Here is an 8257-nt window from a genome sequence, read left to right as displayed (position 1 = left end):
AAGTGAAAGTTTACTACAAGAATGTAACTGAGAAAAAAGTAAGCTGCAAAAACACACCCAGGATTTCTTTTTGCTCTTAGCTATCGAGTAATAGTAAATGGTAAAGTTTTAGTATCTTCACTTTCTCCTTTTGCCCTTGAAACTAACCTTTTAAAAGAAAGGAAAAACCTGTGAGGAAACTGTCCTTTCTCTTCTGCTTGGCCACACACAATGTCCCTCAAGAATGTAAAGCCATGCCCGGAAGCATCAGCATTCTACCTAGCATCCCACTAACTTCTACCTCCAGGTTTTCCCCTGGCAGCTGGAATGGGTGCCCCAAGAGACACAGGGGCTTCAATTAGGAAAGCCACAATGCTGTCATCTGTGCTTGGTGTGTGCATCAGCAAGAGCAGACAGCTCTGTCAATAGTATTATCCCCTTCATGGTGAAATTTGCCAGCAACAACATACAGGCAAAAGTGCAAGCTTTATCTTTGCAGCTGGATAGCTACAGAGGCTTTCTGTGGCACTGGGGGTGTTCCTTTATTCTTGCTTTGCAAGTTCTCCAAACTATTTCTGCTTTTATTTCTGTCAGTGATTCAGAAGGTTTATCAGACAATAAAATTATATAAAGCTTGTCTGACTGCTTGCATTTTGGGGTGCCATATAAACTTGTGAAGACTGATACTTGTGTTACTTGGTTATCTTGTGTTGCATGTTCTAATTTGTTTTTTACAGAAAAGTAAATGAGTTTAACATATTTGCTGCATGTTGGAGAACTTGGCGGTGGAATCAAGAAAAGACTGTTGTTGCCATGAATCTTGTTTCCATGCAACTCATACATAAAACACCCCAAATAACTATGCTCATTCTCTCTCAGAGGCTGCATAGACTCTTTGTGAGATGGTGATACTTAGCACTTTGCAGAAACAGGTTGCCTGATGACAAAAAAGGCAATATTAAGTTTTTCCATGCTTAGATGAAGAAAGATGACTTGTCAGTGGGGATTTGGTTTAGGTTTCCAGTACAAGCATGCTACTTTACCTTGGATTCAGACTTACCAAATAAAAAGAAAAATAAATAATAAGAAGAAAATACACTTTACGTACACTATGGCAAACTACTTTTACCAAAGGCTGATACTGGGACAGGAACACCAACTAGATTACCTTGAAAGTAGGAAATATTCAGCAAAATCAACTACATAAAACTAAATACAAAGTAGTTTGACAACACAGTAACTAGTAGAGTCTTGTTTTAATGGTTGTATTAGAAGAAGGTTTGAAAGAAGCACTGAAATAAATTGTTATTTATGCTGAAACTTCCTTCACACATGTGCCTTTGCACACAGCCAGGGAATAGGTACCTACTATGTTTGTCACACTCAGATATATCTGGTATTCATGTAACACTCAAACCAGTTCTGCTGGTGCTCTCACACTGCCGCAGCTTCAAATACAATAGAGCCATGCTAGTTACTGCTCTTCAGACACAAATTCAAGAGGACCTCTTAATAAAATTCTCCTTTCTCACTTCATTAACATCATTTTAGTAAAAGTCTGTGCAATTAATATGGTCTACAACACAATTTACTGACAAAGCATATCAGAATGGAAAAGAAGGGCTGAATGCTCTAAGCAGCCAGTTTGAAGTTACAAGAAGTATAGCACAGAGAAATTACCTTATTCAGGTAACCCAGGCTTGTATGGGATATGAAGATCTCTCCTCACCTTCCAGTTGCATGTAAGTTCTTGAGTTGTGCTGCAAACCACCAGGTCATCTTACTCATTGCTCCTTGTACGCACAGTCTATCTGAACAAGCCAATCTGTCTCATTCAGGATGGATAAGCCATCAGATTTTATAAGAATTCCTTCTTCCCCTCCCCCAAAGTCATTTGACTCCACCTACACTCAAAAAAACAAAGTTCTGTCCAGACTAGAGATCAAAGAAAGCAAAATCAGAGATGGGTGGAGGGAATGAAAGAAAGAAGGCAAATTTTATACTGCATCTGCACTGTACCTGTACTACACTTGGACTGCTGTCCACAGTTTTTAGTGAACTCAGCTATTAGGCCAACGAGAATGTTCAGATGTGTCAGCCAGCCTCAGACTCCCTGGAGTTCTAGGGCGGTTACTGCCAATATTCGCTCAAATATGAAACTCATTCGTGGCTGTTGGGCAGATGCTGGAGAAAGCTGAGCATCACATCATCTGTAGCAACTACAGAAATAGTGGGAAGCTCGAGTATGTTCTCCAGGTCCTGAGCCTCAACATGGACAGTCAGAACCTTTCACCATATCAGAGAAGTCCCTCTGTTATATGCTTGGTTTTTTAAGGGCCTCCAATTCTTTATATACTGCTGGACCTTGTAAAGCTTTCAACTCCTGGCTTTCGCTGCTGGTTTATTGTAACTGATTCTGTGTTTCCTAGTAATTTGCCTTGCCATAAGAGCTGGTGGCTATAGCCTGTGTTGTGATACCTGGAGAGGAGGGTGGGTTGTTGCAGTAGCTTCTTGCTTTTTGAAATGTTTTTATTTAAATGCTTGTGTGCTTACCTTATGGCTTGGTCAGTAATCTGTGTAGTTGGTGTGTGCTAAGAGGAAGTACGAACATACAGGTTGGTCAGTGGACTTGTATAACTAAGGAACAGATCTATTTCATATTTTTGGCATTTTTCAAGTGGGAAATCAAGTTCATGTGGTAATGTTCTAATTTTCTTTTGCTGGGAGAATTCTCTAGGACCGTTTTGTAGGGCTGGAGAAGTCAAAAGTATGGCAAAGAAAAATTATGGGGTAGTTTTTGAAGTGTATTTAAGTTTGCACTGCTGACTGAAAAGTTGCTGCCAGCCTTTCTTCATCTTCCTGCTGCTATGTGGGCTTTCACGCAGTGAACCAGACTGGTGAACCGATCCTGCTGGGAAAAACCTATGCTGGGGCAATTCCTCAATTTGGAGAAATTCATTGTGTGCCTTCAGAACGCAGAAGGCAGAAAAAAAGTAGCTAGGAATGAAACTTTGTAGATGGGGCTGCTTAATCCAGAGGAGACACTCGCATGGCAATTATAGCACAGTACGTTCATAGCCCCCACGAAGCTGTGAGCCTAGAAGCTCTGCCATATAGACAAGGGAAGCTGGTGGCTCCAGTGGTGCCAATAAGGCACAATAACTGAATTGTGGACTTAACTTTAAGGCAAAGTTTCAGAGTAACTTGTCAGCAGTGACACTGCTCCCATCTGCCTTCCTCCTTCCCCGCCATGCTAGACAGTTATGTGCTACGTTGCTGCATGGCTTCTGTTTGAGAAACCTGAAAGGCTGTGAGCTGAAAAATGTCTTTAAGCCATATTTTCTTTACACCCTGATATATATAATCTGGATCAGTAGGTCTGGTTCTTTCACAGGCTTATTTCCACTCCTTACTCTGCAAGCCTACGTTGCCTTCCAGAGCCTCACCATGAAAAAAACGAACGGTGTAGAAATTGAATGTGTGTAGATGGATGACACCAAGCTATATTGTCCAGACAGATACACATATCACAGTGACCGTGATAAATAAGACTACATTTCTAACATAGTTAGAGCTGTAAACCAGATGAAGACAAACAGCAATCCAAATGGATTTTGTTGATGACAGCAGAGATGAAGCCTCTCTGGACAGCCTGTGCCAATGTTGTACCACTGTCATCATGGTATTTTCCTCCTAATGCCTAGTTTGAACTTTCCTCGCTGTAGCTTATGGCTTTGGCCTTTTGTCCTTTTCCTGTGCTACTCAACTGAAAGCAAAAGGTAATTCTTCGTATGATCACTGCAGGCCTACAGAGGGTTTTGAAGTTTTTTTTGCCAGTTGCACTGAACTTCTGTGCAGTCCATTAGAAAATACACCAATGTAGAAAAGGAGGTACAATGTAGAAAAGGAGGATAGCCTAGTGGATGAGGAAGAATAGCTGCTTGAAATTGCCAAGCCTAGGAACTAGTAAATAAGGATATACCATGTAAACAAAATTAGATTTCCCTTAATAGTTTGTATCCCCTCCCTTTTTTTTTTTTAATCCATTTAAAATGCTTAAGATGTGTTAGCACTTAGGAATCAGACATTAAGTCAGCAGTCAGATGAGAAAAAGCCTTTAAAGATGAAAAACCTCAAAGATTTTTTTTCTATCTGGTAACACATATGGGAAAAGAGCAGGATTCTTTGTAGTAAAGACACTTGGAAAGACTTCCTTGCTATTTTGAGTTTGTTATTCATCAAGAATTTTTCATTATTTCAGTACTGTGTTATTTTTTAGTCATGGAGGTTTAAGTCGATAGAGAAAATAATGATTTTGGAACAGTTCATCAGTCCATTGGATCATTTTTTAATATTATATTCACTGAAATTATTGGAGATTATGTGCAAAGGAGTATTGTCATGGTCTGTCATGACTGTGGCTTAAAAACAGATGGTCTTACTGATAGTACACTGAATGTTCACTTTCTACAGTTCTTCCTACTGCACACATCTTTAGTTATATCATTCAGTTTGGGTTATCCAGAACTACTATTATGAATTACTACCACAGTAGCTTTTGCTCAGCTTATCAGCCTAAATTATCATTTTCATAATTTTCTGTCAACATATGAGATCTTCATGCTATACCTGCAGCTTTGTACAGTACTTCTCCCTATTCATCCACTGTTTTTCTCCACATTTTACACTTGAAAATTAAGCCCAAGCCTCTCCCATTTCTCCTTAAGAAATAAGAAAAAGCTGTAGACTGAACTTCTATAAATGCTACTTACATTATTTCTTGTTTAGCATTTAAGCATTTCAGAACACTCTTAAGAGAGCTTTCAGGTTTCCATTCATACATTGGAGAAAATAGTTTATTTCAGGTGGCAAGAAGAGTCATTTCTGTTTAGATCTAGTTCATCAGCTCAGCTTTCACTAAGTCCAAGGGCTAGCTTCCACTTTAAGTGCTCGGGTAAGCACAAAATACATTCATAGGTAGACTGCTACATGAAATATCTGCTGTGAAGTGAAATAAGAATCTGCCTGGAACACCCGCCCTTCAGAGAATAATAGTGACTTATTATTAGGAAGAGATTATGCTTCAATTCAGTCCAATTAAGTCATAAAGAATTATTGAACCATTCAGGAGTTAGCTGTGTCTTGGCTTTTACTATTAGGCTTGTAGCACAAAATTGGCAATGGCTTAAGCAGAGCCTGGCTATAGATGCTTTTCAAAATGCCTTTTCCTCAATAGTCTCAAAATTAAAAATTGTGACTATGTTTTCGGTTGCTGCAAATGGTTTCAGCTCCATTGATTTCAGAGTTATTTCACTCCTTTCACCAACCAGGGAAATTCTTCACTGATTTCTCAGTTGGAACAGGGCTGCTTTTGAAGAAGACACAATATGTGTGTCTTTTGGCTGTCTATTATTGTAGTATGTATAAGATGTGGAAAACAAGTCTCTGGAGGGTAGTTCTTATTTAAATAGACTACACAAACGTAAAAGGCCAGCCTGCCATAAATACACACAGCGCCTGGCAAAGTCTCCTAGCAGTCAGCTGTGCTCTGGTGGAAGGACATAAGGATAGCTTATGAAACCATGCTTCCTGCACTCAGCAGTCCTTGGTGGGGATCACACTTGACCTTCAACCTGGACCTACCAGCTCTTATCACATACACACCCTTTTTTTACTGACCAAAGCTTTCTGAGAACATTATATAAACAGATAGTAAGCCAAGATAAAATATTGCCAGGTCATATGATTTCTCAACTAACAGAATATTTACCAAAATGACTGTCTCTTTAGTCTGTGGTGTTAAATGACTGCTGATGTAATATGGGTAGCCTGAACATTAATTGTCTGAGGACTGTGTGTAGGAGAGATGCTAGCATGGGAAAGTATTGGGAAATGATTATGGAATAAATAAACAGACTGACATTGCTGCCAAAACAGCTGACATGGGTTGCTAAACCAAACTGGGTAAGAAAAGAAATGTAGGTGAGTGTGGAGAGACTTGAGGTCCTGAAAGAAAAACGAGATTGAGATCTGCTCAATGTGATTAGAGAAGGAGAAGCAGGGAAATGATTTGGTTGTAAAACGTTAGGCTGGTGAAGGAGGTGATTTCTGTGCTTGTGTTTTGTGGAGACATGATAGCTGGCAGGGTTTCACAGAAGTTGTCAGACTGCACAAAGTGACATATTTAATAGTTAAAGGAAGAATAAATGGCTTATATTTGGACTGGGTTCCATTTATCCTATTGTCAGCTTAAGAAATTATTATTAGTTTAAGACTGACTGACCCTTTCCAAGCTGGGAGCAAATGAAGAAAAAGACCTCTATCCTGAAATCCCAGCGGGGGTGCTGATAGCCACCCTCCCCTTTCTCCAGGGTAACATCAAGGCCTGCCCCCCTTTAATAACAAAGGGAATGCTGAGTCTGCATGGGAAAGGGAGCCGTGTATCCACAGGGAAGAGGGTGACATAAAGCCTGTATTGGCTTCAACGGAAGGGTATATCTGTCTGAAGAAAGGTTGTTTGTTTTGTTTTTCAAGAAGCAATAATCAGTTCATTTTTTGTATGGAATTGTTGGGGTTTGTTTTGTTTTTCAATAAGCAACAACCAGGTCATTTTTACTATGTAATTATTGGTTATGATTACAGCTCCCATCACAAAATAACAGGGTAAGAAAGAGAGGGACCGCAGAAAATAAGTACTGCTAAACAGGGAAGAGAGGTAAAAACTTCTTAAGCTTACCAAAACAAAATGCAAATAACAGTCTGTCTGTGCCCTATCAATCTAGAATCTGTGAGTGGTTCTTCCACCTCCTGTTCCAGAATGAGTGACCAGGCTTTCATCAATCTGGTTTAATCATGGGATAGTAGTGGAAACGCCCAATTCTTGGGTACGTCTGGAGTGTTGATGAAGCATTTGCTGTCCTTGTATCTTGGGAAAAAAGATGGATGTGTTTAGCTAAATGAGCCCTTAATACCCTCTGGTTGATGTCTGGGAAAGATTTTCACAAGGATTCAGCTGAGAGTACTGACACTGTACTCATTAGTGTAAGCTCATTAGATTCCCTGTGCCATTTTCTTAAACTAGTCTACCATAGGTAATGCCATCAATGGCTACATACTGAAACAGAACAAGGTCTTAAATTAGTCAGTATGAGTTTGGTACAATGCTCTGGGTGATGCTCTGTTTGTGTTGAGAAAGGGATGTACTCTGAATAATTAGAAAAGATAAGGTGGGCACCTGAAGGAGGTAAGGAGACCGTCAAGTCAGGAAATCACTGAACAAAGAAAATGGAAAGTCTACTCCACCTAGATCCCACCTATTGTGAACGGAATGATTAGGTGTCAAAATCAAATGAGCATGTATGTTAAGATGTTGTGTAACCTCTCAGGAAAACTGTATAAAATACCTAACTTTTCACTGAAAACTTTGGAGCTAGTTTGTCTGGTGCGAATTGGCTAGCTCCCCAATGTTTCACGAAATAAATAAATACCTTTGCTGTTTAAAGACAAAATTGGCCTCTGAGCAGTTACTCTGTGCTGTTTTGGCATCAGTTAATGGCTAGATACTGTAGTGTGGAGTTATGTCATAAAGTGAGGCAATAATGACCAAGAAGAAATGCAAACTCCCCAGACAGCATGAAGTGTGCCTGTGTGTAACAGTTTTCAAAGTGAACAGCTGCTTATATCTGAACTGAATCCAGGCTACACAAGACTACACTGTGTTTGTACAAGGGTGGATGCTTGCACTGAGTTCTTACAATATTCTTTCTGGTTCCATGTTTAAGACTAGGATAGCTACAGATAATAAAGAGCACCTGTTGATTCAGAGCAATACTGAATGCTTATCAAGTGTGCAAGGCAAACATTTTCAGGCTTGCAGCACACGGAATCAGAGGCTGGCCATAGCTAAGAGATGGGGACTAGCCTGTGGGTAGTAGTGACCAAAAAAACCCCTTGAAGACAGGGTAGAAAACTGACTCAATCTAAGCTTCCAGTTACAACACTGTGGCTATAAAAGTGACGTGACTTACGAAGATGATAGATCATTCAATGTGACTGAAGAGAGGATAGCTCCAAGGCCTGAGGGAGGAGTGAATATCTAGCTGTATTGCAGCAGGAGGGCTCAGATGCTTGGTGGTCCAGCACTGGCTGTAGCGCAGGAAAGTAAGATTGTTCCAGACCCACAGGTGTCACTAGGAAAGGCTGACACAACAGGCCCTGGATACTCAGGATGTAAAATCTGGTTTCTCCTCCTCACAGGGTTTCCTGCTTCCTGCGAAGC

Source organism: Falco punctatus (assembly GCF_963210335.1).
Source record: "Falco punctatus genome assembly, chromosome: Z".
In the NCBI taxonomy this organism is placed as follows: Eukaryota; Metazoa; Chordata; class Aves; order Falconiformes; family Falconidae; genus Falco; species Falco punctatus.
Note: the sequence above shows the minus strand (reverse complement) of the source record.